Genomic DNA, 18,191 nt, shown 5'->3' on the forward strand with positions numbered 1-18,191 from the left:
AATGTCATTGGCAACAAAGTTTTTGGCCTCGAGTGGAACAGGACCGAGGCAATATCCACTTTAGGCCTCGGTTATTAATTGAACAGAGGCCATATATCTTATTTAGGTCTCCAAATCGTGAATTGTAACACTATTCCTCTTCGTCCCAAAACGAACCTCTATTGCACGATTCAGAACCACCACAACATCTCCATCGCACATTCCTATTGTAGATTCGCGTTTTCTGACGTTCGTTCTCGCGGTGCAAGCGTTGGCACATTTGTTCTTACGACGACGATTTTCGATCTGCTCGTGTTGTAAAGGTGGTGTGTCGCGACGTTCACGTCTACAATTGAGGTCTATTGTCGATCTTGTTCTACTACAAGTTGGTTGATTCCATGGTGGTTGAATGGACTGGTGTGAGGATGAACTACAATCGAAATGCAATATTAGGATGTGAGCTCACGATGTAGTGGCGCTGCCATGGTGGTGCGAAGCTCTGCACATTTCGCAAGGAAGAAGGTATTGTGCGTTGTTCGTGTTTGCGGTGCTCCAGCAAGGTTGCGGTAGTCGACAAGTCTGCATGTGGCAGTAGCGTGAAGAAGATGGTCGCTAGGGTTTGAAATCTACGGGTTGTATTTCTGCTTCGGTTCACACACCCGAGGCCAAATACTAACCTTTTTTGGCTTCGGTCATATATGCATCGGTTTTGGAACTGAGACAAAATGTCAAAAATAATTGCGACCAATCCCTTTCTTGCATTAGTGTTAATTTTTATTATCAATCAGAATTAAATTGATTGGTTGTGATGCAGCTTCCTTATTAGTATGCAATTTCCTTATTAATCTTCCTTTATCAATTCTTTGGCCTTCAAAAAATCATTGCCCTCAAGGATTAAGACCTGGATACTTTTTCTTCAGATTATAGAAGAAGTCCCACGTGGCATCTCCTAGTAATTAATGTTTCCACTTGACTAGCGCCTTGGTGACAACTTTGTTGCCTCACTTGATAGTTGTTGTATCTAAGATTATCTCTGGTTCTTTGCCCCTCATAGCACCATTTGAATTAGTTGGAAGAGAACTTGCTATTATTGCCTCACACCAATATGCCTTTTAAGTTGTGATACATGAAAGACATCATGAATTTTATACCCTTGTGGTAGTTGTAGCTTATAAGCTACCGCTCCAATCTTATCGGTGATAAGAAACGATCCAAAGTACTTAGGTGCTAACTTGATATTAGCTCGAAATGCTACTGAAATTTATTTGTAGGGATAGAGCTTGACATACACAAGAGCACCAACCTCATAGGATCTATCACTTCAGTTTTTATCTGCCAACTATTTCATTCGTGCCTCTACTCTACTTAGATTTGGCTTATTTATGGAAATATAGAAATACAATGTCATAAATAAAAATGCTAATGAAATAATAAAAAATTTGGATTATCAATCAGAATTAAATTGATTGTGATGCAACTTCCTTATTAATATGTAGTTTCCTTATTAATTTTCCTATATCACAATCCCGTGAGAGGTAAACCTAAGCCTAAGAGGATCAAAAGAAGAGAGGGAGGGAAGAGAAAAAGAGAGGCAAAAAATTATAATAATTTTTTCTTTTAATTATTTAATTATAAAAATATTTAAATATTGTTTAATTATATACATTTATTGGAGTTTACAAATAAACCTTTAACACTTAACAAGGATTTTGAAAACCATGTTACTTAAATCCATTTCAAAGATTATACTAACTTTCGATAAATAACCTCTATTAAATATAACTTTTGTTGTTGTGTGAATTCATCCATATAAAAATGTTATATTTATCATGAGAACCTTCTACACTTCTTTCCAAAAAAAAATCTTCTTTTTTTCAATATAATTTATGTGGCCTAATTTATTACAATATATCCCTTATAAATCTTCAAATTTATGGCAACTCTTCCCACAAAAGCTCGTGCAATTGGAAAAACCAATGACATAATTTAACAATAAATAATGTAATTTGGATAAAAAGAACTATTAAGCCTTTATAGCTCAGTGGTAGAGCATCAGTCTTGTAAACTGAAGGTCTGTAGTTCGATCCTGCATGAAGGCATTTTTACTTGCATATTTACATATACTCTTAGGATAATTAATCTTGAGTGCAAAATTTTTACTTGCATTTTTACATATACTCTTAGGATAATTAATCTTGAGTGCAAAATTACTTATACAAAACTGGTGGAGATAGGTGACACATTATGTTATAGATTTGAGATCATTGTAGTTTTACATTTTTGCTTGCATATTATTAGTGTCATCGTTGTTATTGACTTTCTGGATTTCTTTTAAGATATTGTTTGTGGAGTTGAAATACATATAAATATTTTCATTCTAAATCCTGAATTTGTTTTTAGTAGATTGATTGCTTTTCTTTATCTAAATATTATAAAAAAACATGAGCATCATTTCTTAGTTCAGTGAAAGGACTATTTTAGCTTTTATCTTGAAGATTGCTTAATATGTGTACTATACTTAGGCAGTCAAGATCGATATGGAGGACTACCTGGATCGAACCGCCTACGACTAGTCCTATCATAAAGAGAATAGATGGTTAGTTAACTGCACAAAATAACGACACATACATAACGGCTAACGCCGTCTACCCCAAAGAATAACACACAAGTAAAAGCCGTCAACTCCAAACTTAGGAAATCATAGTGGGGTTTCTAATGTCAGATCACAAACATGGAACTTGGGCGTAGCCTAAGCCTAGTCAAAGCCTGAACATTAGCCCAACGTAATAAAGAGGGACCCAGCCTATAAAGGGGGGAAAGACATAGTTAATATCTCTATAAATACAAGTGGACCCCAACCAATTAGAGGTACGCTTTCATTAATTCACTGATATGTGATTTGACTTTGGAGAGCCTTTGTTGACTTCATCGTTGGAGTCCTTTCCGCAGGTAACCCCCTAAGGGTCCAATCCGCCAACACTAAAAGAGGACATACCTAAACCAAGGAGTAACTAGTCCGAGAAGTCTACGATTGGGGTAAGATATGGTTTGTGCTCCCTGATACTCTTTTATTGTTTCTGCATGAACAATATGAAAACAAACATATGATGTCATTGATAGACCATAAACAAACTATAATTTATATATTTTATATAATGTTTAATGAAATATAATTTTATAATTTTATACAATTTTATATAGAATTGAATAATTTTGTATAATTTCATAATTTAATATATATTTTTTTTAAATATGAAATTTTATAATTATATGTAATTTTAATATTTCCTTTCCATTATTCATGTTTTTGTATCACATTTAAATGATTTTCAAATATAAAAATGTAGTGATGGCCAATTATGTCATTTAAAATGATTTTATCAATTTCTTCAAGTTCTTAAATAGTTTTTAGATATAATGTTTAGTCTCCACAATTATTAATTTGGTGGTGATAAACACGTATTGTCATTCAATCAAAAAGATAATAAGGCTTTGTACAAGTCAAAGTAAGTTATTTTGTTGAGAGTTGTGAGACTTTCTTTGTATAAATGACTTATTAAGTGAGTAAAGATATTATTGAGTTTTGAGCATAAGATATAGAGAATTAAAATAAGTTATTTGGCTATGTATATGTAAATTGTAGGTTAAATTATTCATTTGGTCCCAACTTTTGTAAGTAAATTTGAATTTGGTCCCTTAATTTTTAAAAGTATTACCTAGGTCCCTAATTTTGATATTTTGTATCAATGAAGCCCCTTCCGTTAAAATAGCAGAAACGACGTTAAGAACACAATGATGTGGAAATATGAGACTGAAACGTGTCATTTATATTTAAATTCATTTGAAAACAGTTAAAAATTTTCAATATAAATGATTAATGAATCATCCATAAATACCCCATTGTTCATCATTCTGCGTGGGGGTAGAAATATCGTCTGGGCAATGTTCATCCTGCAATGTTGGGGAAATCAAAACCTAAGTGCATCGTTCTATGGTGGAAGTGGCTCTATAGATATGGGTGTAAGAGTGATGTGCTATTGTGGAGAGAAAACAACTTTAAGAACTGTGAGAACATTGAAGAACAAGGGCAAAACATTTTAGGGCTGCCCTAAGTATAAGGTGAGTTACATGGAAACTTTGGTATGAAGAAGTTGATGGTATTATGTTTCTTTATTTTTTTCCAAAACATTCTGCATTGTTCAAATATTGAAGCTAACATAATTTGTTATTTTGGAACAAAGTGGAAGTGATCAATGTGGTGGGTGCAATTATTTCAAATGGTTTACTGATAATGAGATTGACGAAGAGAAACTAACAGCATCCTCCTCATCATCACCTTCACCACCAAACACAACCGTAAATGCCATGGTTTGGCTACTTCCATCCAATGAGCTAGTCAAATGAAATCCCTGTGCTTTACCAATAACCTCTGACCCAAACTCGTGCCCCTACGTAATTTCATCGTCAATAACTGTTATTCTTCCGAACAAAAACTTATCTAGTGATGCTCCTAGTGGATTCCTATCGATAACAACCTTGTTTTTGTCAATGTTTTTTATGAGCATGGTGGTGCTTGAGTGTGTAGGATTAGTGACAGTGTTTGTATCAACTAATGGTATGGCACCTTTAAAGGGGAAGATCCTGTTGTTGGGTTTCGAGAAGGGAAGTTTAGCTGTTTGAGTGTCTACAATGGTGCCAACAACGATTCTTTCTGAAGGGGCTGATCCACCAACGATGTCATGCATAAAGAAAGTTATTGTAGGGGCTGGAGCATGCACCTCAGTGACCACATTAGTGTGCCATGTGCTATTTCACTGTTCAGTTTAGTTTCATATCTCCACGTCACTGTGTTCTTAATTTCGTTTCTGCCATTTTAATGGAAGGGGCTTCATTGATACAAAAAATCAAAATTAGGGACCTAGATAACACTTTTAAAAATTAAGGGACCAAATTCAAATTTACTTACGAAAATTGGGACCAGATGAATAATTTAACCTAAATTGTATTAAAAGCAAAAAAATAAAATACACAAAGAAACAAACCACAAGAAGTACTCAACTTATTGATGATTTTTCACGTTATGGGTATTGTCTATTTTCCGCATAAGAAATCTCAAGCATTTAACACCTTGGAAGTTTATATAAATGAAGTAGAAAGACAATTAGACAAAAGGTGAAAATTGTCTGGTCAAATAAAAGTGGTAAGTATTATGGATGATATGATGAAAGTGAATAACAACCTAGTCCAATTGAAAAGTTCTTTGAGAAATGTGGTATTTGTGCACAAAAATTGTATCATTGAAATATTTAACATCCTGTGATACAATCATTTCCAAGAGGTACAAAAAGAAATTAGAGAAGAACACAAAAATTGTATCATTGAAATATTTAACATCCTGTGATACAATCATTTCCAAGAGGTACAAAAAGAAATTAGAGAAGAACGTGTTATAAGACATGTATGGGGGACGTCACAATCTAGAAGAGAGAAGAACGTGGAATAAGACAAGGATGGAGGACGCCACAATCTAGTAGATTTATAAGTCAAGTGAAGATTTACCACAAAAAAGTTAATCTTTGATAAGAATTAGAGTTCTAATCAAAGAACTAAGAGAATAATCTCTTAAAGAATGTAAATGCATATTATGTGACTAAAAAGTATTTACATCAGCTTTTGGTATCTCTTTATATAGGCATGAAAGTTTAAGAAAAACCTAGAAACCCTAAGAGAAATCCCAAAGCCCTAAAAAATTACAAATGCTAACTTTCGCCTAGTGAGGCTCGCTCGTCCAACAAACACAAACTTGCTCATCTAGCGAGATTCATTCACCCAACGGATTTAAAATTCTATAAAATAAAAATAAAATCATAATTTATTTAATTTCCTAAGTTATTCTTCAATTATGTTCATGATCTTCATGTTTTTTAACTTCCCTTGTTCATGGAACATTTAAAGATTCAAGGAGACGTGTTTTAATCTTTGATCTTGTCATAGATCCTTTAAATTGCAAATGTTCTTCCTCAAGTTCTTCTTATATATGTTCAGGAGATAGTCCTCTATCATACTATCTCCCCCAATGATCTCTAGTGCATCATTTAGATTAATGTACAATGGGACGTGACATTGGAGGCCAAATACTCCTAATTCCACTATAACACTAGCGGTTTACTATTCAACTTGTTTAATTTCGTCATGAGCTTTCCTAAAGGATCACCTTTTGCTTCTACCATGTCATCATCTTCATGAATAACAGGTTCATAGATGACCTGCCTTTTAGGACGAGAGAACTGAAATGAAGATTTTCAAAGGTATGAATCATTTATTTGTAAACTGTAAGACAAAAATACTAAGAATAAAATTATAGTACATGTGGTGGGTCAAAGTATGGCATGATCAATGTTTGAGGCCAAAAAATAAATGTGTCTAAGGCCTCACCCATGAATTGGATTTCTGAAGTTGGAACAAGCACTCGAGCATGGGGATCTCGAACTTCATCAATCGTCACATGCGAGTTTTGGGCTAGTAGAGAAGCACCATGGATAGTTTGGCCTCTTTCAACCTGTCGTCCTACAGCCACTACGCACGTAGGATCTCCAACAACCAATAACTCATATTGATTTGTGTAGTTAGTATGATATGGAGTAGAGCATGAACCTTCTATGCTCACACGACGTCCTGTTGGAGCTTAAGTGGGTAACTCCATTATTTGTTGCTACATAAACTGAAGCTTTTGTTCAAGTGCTCTTTATATTTGTTGTTGTTGTTGAACTTTCCATGAAGCATTTCTCCATAACTACCATGTGTTAATTGATTTTTTCATTCATTTGGAGCTCCATCTTCCTCAAGGCCTCCTAACTCAAGGATTTTTAGTTCCTTATGGAGGATAAAAGTAATCTTGAAGACTAATTGCACCTCCAATGCCACTGTCAACACCCAATTTTGTCCAGGTAAATGCATTTATTTGGTAAAAATAATAATAATAATAATAATAATATATAATATAATAATAATAATAAATAAATAAATAAATAAATAAAATGTTTTGATTAATAGTAGGTTTTTTCAACTTTAATTCTACCATGGGAAAAAAGAAAAAAAGGAAAAAAGAAAAAACCAAGAGCAGGAAAATCTAATTTATTTTTAATTATCACACTCCTCTCATGAGCCCAAATGTTTTACATATTTTCACCCCACTGTTTGCTATTTACACTCTCCACATGACATGTCAAAAAAGGACGTTTCATAATTTCTGTTTTGAGATAAGGGTATAATATTAGGAGCAATATTTTTTTTATAATAATTTGAATAAATATTTTGCATTTACACTTATGTGTCTTTTTGCATTGTCAATCTAGGAAGGTATTATTTTAATTAGAAGCAAATATTCCCGATAATAATGCTTTTACAGAATGGTACGATTTTAACATTTTTACATTCACTTGACACGTAGCATAGATTCACTTTGGATTCATGTCACAATGTATAATGCATAATATTCATCCCATTGTTTTTTCATGCCACCTTGCATAGTACATACCATACATACACTCACATGCATGTGTATAGGTAGTTTCCAAATTTGTAGCATCTTGCATTTTCATGTTACTTTGCATAACACATAACATGCATCAACATATCTTGAAAAAAAGTTGCACTATAATAATTTTAAAAATTAATTGTTTCCCAATTTTTTAAATTCATGGAATCCTGCGAAAAGTGAAAAAAAAGAGAAAATAAATTATTCTTTAGTCAAATCAGTTTGTTGAATAAATGGATAACTTTTATGAGAAGTGACACACTTTTGAAACTTTGCTCTAATTTGTGTACATGGAATTGCTAAAATACACTTCATTTCCCATCCCATTTCCCATCACCTTTTTCCAATAATAAAGGGGCATGTGCCTTAAAATGATTTAAAATTGAAGTAAGTCTTTGAACACAAAAAAAAAGGAAAAAATGAAGAAAAGTCCGCTAGACTGAAAACCCAAAAGGGCGGTCTAGGCAAAAAGTAAGACAACAAAAAAATAGAAAATAATACAAAAAAAGTAAGGGCAAAGTAGGGGCAACCTCTAATGTGATTGATTCTTTTTTTCCTTTTGCATTAAAGCTTTTGAAATTAAAACAATCATGAGTTGTGTGTGGTCATATTTCTTTATCAAGAAAAATGATATTCCTTTGTTACCCATTTTGAGCCGATAAAAAAAATTAAAATTTCTTTTTAATTACCCTGAACAAGGGTCACCTTCCCACTAAAGTTAACATGATGTTTGAATCTATTTCATTTGACTTGTAATTCACCGATAAAAAAATAAAAAAAGTTTGGAAAGACAAAAAAAATTGGTTATGCAAAAAAGAAAAGAGAAACAAGAGTTGGAAAGTGAAAAAAAGGGGTGAACAAAGGTAGTCAAATGAATTTTAGGTGCAACCTTAGATAAAGACCCTTGTTTTAAATAACCTCTATACCATTTACTTTGAGCCTTCATTATCCATTTTTTTTATATCCCTTAGCCTTGGCCACAATACAAGTCTAATAAAGTCCACACAAATCAATTATTGGTTGTTGGTTTTCCAGAACTTAAATTTAGAGGAAAATATTTTGTCATGTTAAGAGGTTTGTAAAAAAAAAGATTGAAAAAGTGTTCAAAGATTTGCTTTCAAACACTGGGGCAATTTATTTTTGGTTGACATGTTTCCATAGAGATCAAAATTAGCCCGAGTAGTCAAGTTAAATCAAGGTCATGCCCTTTCATTCTTTCATTCTTCATGTGTTTCCTATCATATTTCTTGCTTTGAGCCTAAACTTTGATCTACATTTCTCCTACCATTACTCATTATTCTCACCTTGAAATTAATTGAGGAGACGTTTCACTTGTTGTTCCTACGTTATAGTCAGATATCTTGAATTTGGACAATTATTGACTTTGATTATCAGGCTTACATTGGGGCAACTAGTATGAAGTCTCCCTTTATTTTCAACATTCTCATGCTATCAACAACTAGTGCAAGCTCAAACACATTTTGCACCCTAAGACTAATCCATATCCTCAAATTGGGGCAAATTTTGAAGTCTCCATCTTTTTTTTTTTATCAATAACTGGGACAACCCCAAACACACCTCATGTCCTGAAGTTAACTCTTAACTATCAAATTGGGGCAACTCCTTAGTCAATTACCTTATCTAATCCCTTCCAAGAGATTTGGCAATTTCATGTATGTCACTCAAATAGTGTTCAAAAAGTAATGATACAGAAAAGGGTTTCTCAATAAACTGATTAGATCAAAGAATATTTTTCAAGGAAAAAATCAAAACAACATAAATCTAAAAATAACAACAAATTGGGGATCAATTGAAATAAGTTTGATACAATGTAAAAGGTGAAAAATACACAAGGGTATGCTTCATGCATAGATTCATATCTAATCATACATACATCATTCACTTTTTGTGAAAAAAAAAAACAAACAAAGGAACTTTCATCATGCATTCATACATCAATTCATACATCAAAGTTTCAAATTTTGTTCATGTAAAAAAAAAAACATCATAACATGTGCATCATAAACTAATATTGTTAGTGTTCAAAAAGAAAATCCACAAGTCATGTGAACATTATCATTCACCATGCATGCTCAAAATAAACATAACATCATTATCGCACATCATAATCAATGTTAAAAAAAAATCATACATAGCATGTGTCAGCATTTTTATGCACATATAATGTAAATGTTAAAACAAAAGTCATAATAAGCATCAACATACTCATGCATTCATAAAAAGAAAATTCATACAAGGTGTTAGCATCTGCATGCATTCATACACATGACATCAATTGTCAAACAAAAAATATCCAAACATGTGTTAGAAAAATTAGGTTCTATATATTTGGTTCAAAAAGAAAAAAGTCACACACATGCCCACATATTCATGCATATATCATATTAGCATATTCATGCATACATAAATCATCTAAATGCTCAAAAAGAAAATTTCATAACATGTCTTAATCATCATGCATCACGTACATGCATCATAGTTCTTTTTCATGAAATGAAAAAATTCTTATCACTCTTGCGAATCGAAACCATCTTCATTCATATGAGTGGTTGTTGAATCTTTCTTTCTAAAAATGAAAAAATAGTAATATACCTAATTTTAATCATCATGGTTCTCTTGTGTCAGTCAAGGTTTCCACACCTTGCCAAGGTTTCCACACCTTGTTTCTATGCGAGTCAAGGTTTCCACACCTTGCCAAGGTTCCCGCACGTTGTTTCTATATGAGTATAGGTTTCCACACCTTGCCAAGGTTCGTACACCTTGTTTCTATATAAGTCAAGGTTTCCACACCTTTCCAAAGTTCCTACACCTTGTTTCTATGTGAGTCAAGGTTCTCACATCTTGCCAAGGTTTCTACACCTTGTTTCTAAGTGAGTCAAGGTTTCCACACCTTGCCATTCCACACCTTGTTTCTATGTGAGTCAAGGTTTTCACACCTTGCCAAGGTTCCTACACCTTGTTTCTAACTAAGTCAAGGTTTCCACACCTTGCCAAGGTTCCTACACCTTGTAGCTGTGTTAGTCAAGGTTTCTACACCTTGCCAAGGTTCCCACACCTTGTAGCTACATTAGTCAAGGTTTCTACACCTTACCAAGGTTTCTACACCTTGTTTCTAAGTCAGCCAAGGTTTCCACACATTGCTAATGTTTCTACATATTATTTCTATGCTAGTCAAAGTTTTCACACATTGCCATCGATTTTTATACACATTTTTATTTCCCAAACCAATTCATTTGAGTCATCTATTTTGCTTCATGTATATAACCTGGGGCAACATTTTGGGTTTCATATTATTTGTCCATCTAGAGATTCAAGTATACACTTATCACATGATTTGTCAAGAACAAATATGATTCTCATTCATTCATGCATTCATAAAATTCAATTCGACTTTCACATATTAGAACCCTCTTCACAGAATGGTTACAAACTTTCATTTCAATATCGGCCCTCTGCGAAGCAATGGTCGAGCCCAGGTTTTCTTTTGGTATATCGACCCTCTGCGAGGCAATGGTCAAACCCAGGATTTCTTTTGGTATCTTGGCCCTCTACGAGGCAATGGTCGAGCCCAAGTTTTCTTTTGGTATCTCAGTCCTCTACGAGGCAATGGTCGAGCCTAGGTTTTCTTTTGGTATATCGGCCCTCTGCGAGGCAATGGTCGAACCCAGGTTTTCTTTTGGTATCTCGGCCCTCTACGAAGCAATGGTCGAGCCCAGGTTTTCTTTTGGTATCTCGACCCTCTGCGAGGCAATGGTCGAGCCCAGGTTTTCTTTTGGTATCTCGGCCCTCTGCGAGGCAATGGTCGAGCCTAGGTTTTCTTTTGGTATCTCGACCCTCTGCGAGGCAATGGTCGAGCCTAGGTTTTCTTTTGGTATCTCGGCCCTCTGCTAGGCAATGGTCGAGTTCAATTTCTCTTTTGGTATCTCGGCCCTCTGCGAGGCAATGGTCGAGCCCATGTTTTCTTTTGATATATCGGCCATCTACGAGGCAATGGTCGAGTTCAGGTTTTCTGTTGGTATCTCGGCCCTCTGCGAGGCAATGGTCAAGTGCAGGTTTTCTTTTGGCCATGGTTGAGTTCTCTTTTTTCATTTTTGAAACCCGAACAAAATTAGTGTTTTTATCTTTACTTATCTTTTACTATGATAATATGAAAATTTCACTTTCATATTATCTAGTCAAATCTAAGTAAAGAGGGGCAATTGTCAACACCCAATTTCGTCCGGGTAAATGTATTTGTTTGATAAAAGAAAAATAATAATAAAAATAATATATAATATAATAATAATAATAATAATAATAATAAATAAATAAATATGTTTTGATTGATGGTAGGTTTTTTTAACTTTAAATTGTACCATGGGAAAAAAGAAAAAAAGGAGAAAAGAAAAAACCAAGAGAAGGAGAATCTAATTTATTTTTAATTATCACACTCCTTTCATGAGCCCAAATGTTTTACATATTTTCACCCTACTGTTTGCTATTTACACTCTCCACATGACTGTCAAAAAAGGACGTTTCATAATTTCTGTTTTGAGATAAGGGTATAATATTAGGAGCAATATTTTTTTATAATAATTTGAATAAATATCTTGCATTTACACTTATGTGTCTTCTTGCGTTGTCAATCTAGGAAGGTATTATTTTAATTAGAAGCAAATATTCCCGATAATAATGCTTTTACAGAATGGTACGATTTTAATATTTAGAAGAAAATATTCCCGGTAATAATTAGAATCAATTATATAAATATTATGTTATGATTTGATCACGATCGATCTTTATGTGACAGAAAATATGATTCTAGTAATTACGGACAATATTTCGTTAATAATTATAATCAATATCGTGGATATTATGCAACGATTTAATAAGATCAATTTCTTCCCCATATATTTTATTATAATTAAAGACTAGGACCTCAATGGTACCCCAAGGACCCTATATAAGCGCAAAATTTCTTCAATGCAAAACACAGAAAAAAAAATTAGAAAAACCCCTCTCCTTCTTTATTACCAGAGCACGCACAAAAGGGAGTCACCTTAAGGTAAATGCTCTTTGTACCTAATGCTTTTCATTACTCTCGTATAACATCAAATATATGATCGTTTGAATTGTTGTATGATTAAGTGTGTTTGTGGTTCTCATGTTAGATAATTTTGGATTTGTCATAGATGTGCTCAACTTTTCTCTTTCCCTTTATTTTTATCTTGGTAATTAAAAATGTGTTTTTTTTCGTAGACTTTAATTCTCTAAAAAATACTAATAATAATTTTAAAAAAATAAAAATTATATTATTTCTTTTATATAAGTTTTGAATATCATGTCAAGTCTTGGACTTGCTTGATAATGAAAACACCATTGCGTAGGCTTTTAATTTTTTTTTAATTAATAATAATAAAAAAATAAAAAATTATAAAATCATTTTAAATATCATGTCACATCTCGGATTTGCTTGATAACTAAATCTTTTATCTAGTAGAATCTCAGGTTCTCTTTATGTTATTACAAAAAAATATATATTAAAGTCTAAAAAATTAAAAAACAAAATAATAATATCAAACAACAAATGTTTTAATAAAGAACAATGTTATCCCTGATTTTCCAAAATGGAAATACGTAGGAGTGAGGTACAATCCTCGTCGGGCCAAAAAATAAAAAAAAATAAATTTTGTTTTAATCTTTAATATTTTTGTATGTGTTTTTTATTTTGTTTGATTTTTTGGGGCATAATAAATATTCTAAACATCAACATTCTACCTTGCACACTTAATTAAAGAGGGAACCGTCTTAAGACGGGCATTGTGTGGGGTGCTAATACCTTCCCCACACATAACCGACTCCCGAATCCAAATTTGGTTTCGAAGACCATTCTTTTTAAGGTTTTTCTATAGTTTTCCATAATAAACTATGGTGGCGACTCCTTTGTACCTTTTAAAATTATTTTTTCCGTCTCGCCGCGATCTCGGTTGCGACAGCCACGCTCGCAACTTGGGTGCTTTGGTTTTCCAATGGTTTTTGTGAGTATATCGTCCTAACCATATCCAACAAACAAACATTGAGTCTCTTGATCAACTAACTCATCATGCACCCCATAGTCAAGTTTAATCATAAAGCACTTCATATGAACTATTTTGGGATTAGGGTTTGTAGTTACTATTTTTTCATATATCATTTGACTTGATTGTGATGTCATGTGCCCATCATACTTAGTCCAAACAACCTTCCACATCTCTTACCTAGGAGGTGCAGGTACTAGGTTAGGGGACTTATTATGGTTGAACCTAGAAAACTTAGCTAAGCATCGCCCATTTCAGCTTATAAAACAATATCCTCTCTTCTGGTCGGATCACTATATCTGGATGGAATAAGCGTCCTCCAATTGTGAATTCTTTAGAAATATTGTTTATGGAGAGACAAAGGGAGGATTGGGTGAATTCGTGTGTATTAATGGGTGAATTCAGATTGTGGCTAAATTCCAAAGCAAAGTTGGATGTAATTGAACTTCTCCTTTTTTGTTGCAATTTATTTGTTGATGCATCTATTGTTGTTTGATTCATTAGATTGTGAATTGTTTTATTTCTTGTTGTTATTTTAAATGGTTCAAATTGTGTTGGGAAACTAGTTTGAATTGTGGTCCAAACAATATACCCATACTAGTGCTTATTTAGTAGCTAAAGGGGATGCTGGAAAAAAATTCTTGAGCACTAAAGTAGGGATTTATTCTACCAAGAGTAGAGGAATCACCTTGGGTCTAAATTTCCCTTGGTTCTAGACTACAGGGATGCATTTATATCTACCCAAAAGAGTACTTCCAGAGAAATGATTCTTGATACACTTTAGGTGAAAGAGGAGAAATTAAAAAATAATTTGGGGAAGGACAAAAACATTCAACTTTGTCACTAAATTTTATCACATTTACTAGTTTTTCTTAATTGAAACATCAATCAATAATAGTATTTTTGTAGTATAAATATTGGTAAACTTTAACAAATCCTTGTGGATACCACATTTGAATTGTACTTCAACACCCTAGTGCACTTGTTGGAGTTAATTGTTAATAAATCTTTATCAATAGCCACCTCACGAAAGTATATGTGGTGCATTGTTAAGCTTTTGTCTTTGTTGAGTTGTTATCTGTTATTGGAAAATGCAAGTGCACGGTCGGACGTAGCAAGTAATAAATATCGTTCTCTACATAGGGACTTATGCAACACATAACAACTCTTACAATTCAAATCTTAATTAGACATCAAAGTTCACAAAAACACTAAGAATTTGGTATTTTATCAAACATTTGGTGTGCAATATAAATTTAACATAATGTATTTACAACTTTCAAGACTAGATTTCGTTCACTTTATTGTTATGCATTCACAAACATCTCAATCCCAATTTCATGTCAAATAAAACTCATAAGAACACTTAAATCCTATTCCTAGAGACTTTGAGCTTGTGATAACTCATTAAGTTCCAATTCCTTGAATCCTCAATAAGAAACCATGCATTAAATTCAATAGTCTTAAGATTACTAATTAATCATGTTCTATCCATAGATACAAGTTCCATCAGGTATTCAATTTTAGTTCTAGTTTCAAAAGACATTTTTCAACACCTCAAGAACCACAAATCATACAAGGATGGCCAAAGGGAAGCAAGCGTTAAGCATGAAAATCAACACTCATACCTATCACTCATAAGATCACCAAAAAACTTGAACAAACACGTTAGCCTAATTTTATTAAGAAACTAATATTTGAGACCTAAAAATTGAAAAACATTATGATAAAAACAACAAAGAGAAAAGTGAAAAAAAAAAAGAAACAAAGAAACAATTTACAAAACATAAGTACATCAACGAAACAAAAGTTCCAATATTTAGAATGATTAGAATAGACTTCCTAAATAACCTTACTAAGATCCCTCTTGTTACAAGATCACTCAATACTCTCATAACATGATGAATACTATTTTCCCTGTTCTCTAAGGTAAAAGCATGCATATTCCTCTTATTGTGTCTTTCTAAACCTGACACTTCTTACCCCATCCCTTGGCATAGGCGTGGATCAAAGCTTGCATTAAGAAGTAGAATAGTGGGGGCTAAGCACACATTCTCATCCCTAGTGACTTGTAATATTTGGTTTGTTTGTCTGTTGAAATCTCATCCTCAGGACCTTCCAAGAACAAGATCAAGCTCAAAGGCGTACCTAGAGACAAGCATTAAGAACAAACCCAACCAATGGAAAGCATAAACATATGCAGACAAACTGCATAAAAGAAAGCACAACAAAAAAAAACACATAACAAAGTCTAAAAGGGTAAAAAAAATGCTCAAATTGCCTTGTGTTGAAACACAAGTTCCCGACAACACACCAAAAACTTGCTATCGGTCGCATGTAGCAAGTAATAAACATCATTCTCTCCATAGGGACTTATGCAACACATGACAACTCTCGCAATTCATAACTCAATTAGACAACAAATTTCACATAAACACTCAGAAACTCGTTTTGGTATTTTATCAAACAATTGGTGTTCAACAGAAATTTAACACAGAGTTTTTACAATTGCCAAGACTAGATTTCATTCACTTCATTCTCATGCATTCACAAACATCTCAATTCCAATTTCATGTCAAAATAAACTCACAAGAATACTCAAATCCAATTCCTAGTGACTTTGAGCCTATAATAACTCATCAAGTTCCAATTCGTTGAATCTTCAACAAGCAGCCATGCAATAGGTTCAAGAGACTTAAGATTACTAATGAATCATGTTCTATCCCTAAATACAAGCTTCATTAGGTATTCAGTTTCAATTCTATGTTCAAAAGACATTTTCCATCACCTCAAGAACCACAAATCATGTAAGCATTAAGCATGAAAATCAAATATTAACATTGAAATGTAAAAGCATATGTATTAATAACACAAATTACACAAGAACTCAATTCATTACATCTAATATCAACAAATAGGGTTAGCTCTTCATGGTGGAGAACTTAGGGTTTTAAAAAATTGAAGAGTTACGGAAGAAATTTGAACCAAAGAGTAGAAGCAATCCCTTTCCCAAGGTTTTTGGCAGTTGTTCCATGCTCTAATTGTACTTCCTATTCACATTTGCTTACCAATACTCCAAATAGCCTCCAAGGTCCTCTCCTAGTTGCTCCATTTGGATAATGAAGTGTTGAAGGAGAGAGTGCCCCAAAACCTCAAGGAAAACATGAATAACTACCCAATCTTTACATGTCAACGACTTTATCGCTCAACGCCATCTTAGTATTGCTCAGCGCTATATTTTGCGAATTGAATGGTGCTCATTGCCACTTTTACATCATTTAGCCCTAAAAATTTGGCGCTTTATCCTAATCAGTTTTACAATATTTTGTAATTGAAGCTTTGGGTGTGATCCTAGTGGCGGTCGATGTGGGTATTTGCTTCAAATTGATCTTTTCTTGTGCAAAACATGATCCTTTGAGTTCTTGCTTGTTTTCCTCCACTAGAATTTGTCCCTATTCATTTAGTCCACGCACTTAAACAAAGAGATTAGAAGTAAAAAAGGCATAAAACAACTAAAATACAAAACAATACAAAACACATTTTAAATAGGGATGGCAATTAGGGCCTGGCCCGTAGAAAAAATGCGGGGCAGGCCAGGATAGTGAGCCCGCAGGCCCGCATAGGCCCGCACGGGCCGACCCGCAAGCCCGCGTAAAATTTAAAAAAAAAAACTTGCACTTGTGTATATTAATTACTTCTTTTATGGACTCTTGCATTAACGTTTCAAATTCTTTTATAAGTGGAAAAGACAAGTATTATGTAATTTTTAATTTGCTAAATTTTAAAGAATACATTGTGTATGTCATAGTATGAATATGATGAAAATGTTGAATTATCAATTTATCATCTAATTCCCCAAAGTCTTTACTTAATTTTGTGAACTTCTTAAAGTTTCCCAATTTTTAAACATTGAAAGTTTTATCATAAAAATTAAAAAACAATTAAAAAAAGTTAAAAAAAAAGCAGGCCGGCCTGCGAGCCCGCGGGCGAAGAAGTATGCAGGGCGGGCCAGTGTTTTCATCCCGCATAAAGTATGTGGAGCGGGGCGGGCCAGCCCGCGTTGTGCGGGCCTTATGCGGGTCGGCCCGCATTGCCACCCCTAATTTTAACTTGAGGTTAAAACAAGATAAAATCTAGGAAAAAGTTGATTTATTCATGAGAATAGATGCACAAAAATAGGTAAAAATGGACATTATCACTATCCTTTTTTCTTGTCACACATAACATAAATTAATAAATGTATGAATTGTATGACTATATAAAAAATTAAGAAACAAACATACTAGTCCCTAGACTCTCTAGATGCACAACACTACATCCACTCCTCCTCGGTTATTTTGTACTTACTACAAGGAATGTGATATTGCTTCTCTCCGAACACATAAAGACGTGTGAGTCTTGTATTGAATCCCTCCATCTGATGACTATGTGAGATAACATATTCTTCCTAATTTGCTCAATGCTAAGAATGCCAAAATTTGGAGGCTCCTTTCTATCTTTGTTTTAAGTAAACATATTAAACACTATATTTGTTTTAAGTAAAGTTACTAGAATATCTTATTATAGGAGGCTCTTCTCTATCTTTGGGAGGACATCCG

The 18,191-nt window shown here is 33.5% G+C and overlaps 1 non-coding gene and 1 pseudogene across 1 annotated transcript; one reads left to right on the forward strand and one right to left on the reverse strand.

The window, feature by feature from the left end:
- The first annotated feature begins 2,006 nt into the window (after window positions 1–2,006).
- Window positions 2,007–2,078, forward strand: TRNAT-UGU (transfer RNA threonine (anticodon UGU)). Its single transcript has one exon. It is a non-coding gene; the product is annotated as a tRNA-Thr (tRNA).
- Window positions 2,079–4,247: 2,169 nt separating this feature from the next.
- LOC114175198 (dirigent protein 24-like) lies at window positions 4,248–16,705 on the reverse strand (annotated as a pseudogene).
- Window positions 16,706–18,191: the final 1,486 nt, after the last annotated feature.

This window comes from Vigna unguiculata, chromosome 3 (genome assembly GCF_037176805.1).
Source record: "Vigna unguiculata cultivar grain cowpea cultivar isolate G323 ecotype 2 chromosome 3, ASM3717680v1, whole genome shotgun sequence".
NCBI classification, from domain to species: domain Eukaryota; kingdom Viridiplantae; phylum Streptophyta; class Magnoliopsida; order Fabales; family Fabaceae; genus Vigna; species Vigna unguiculata.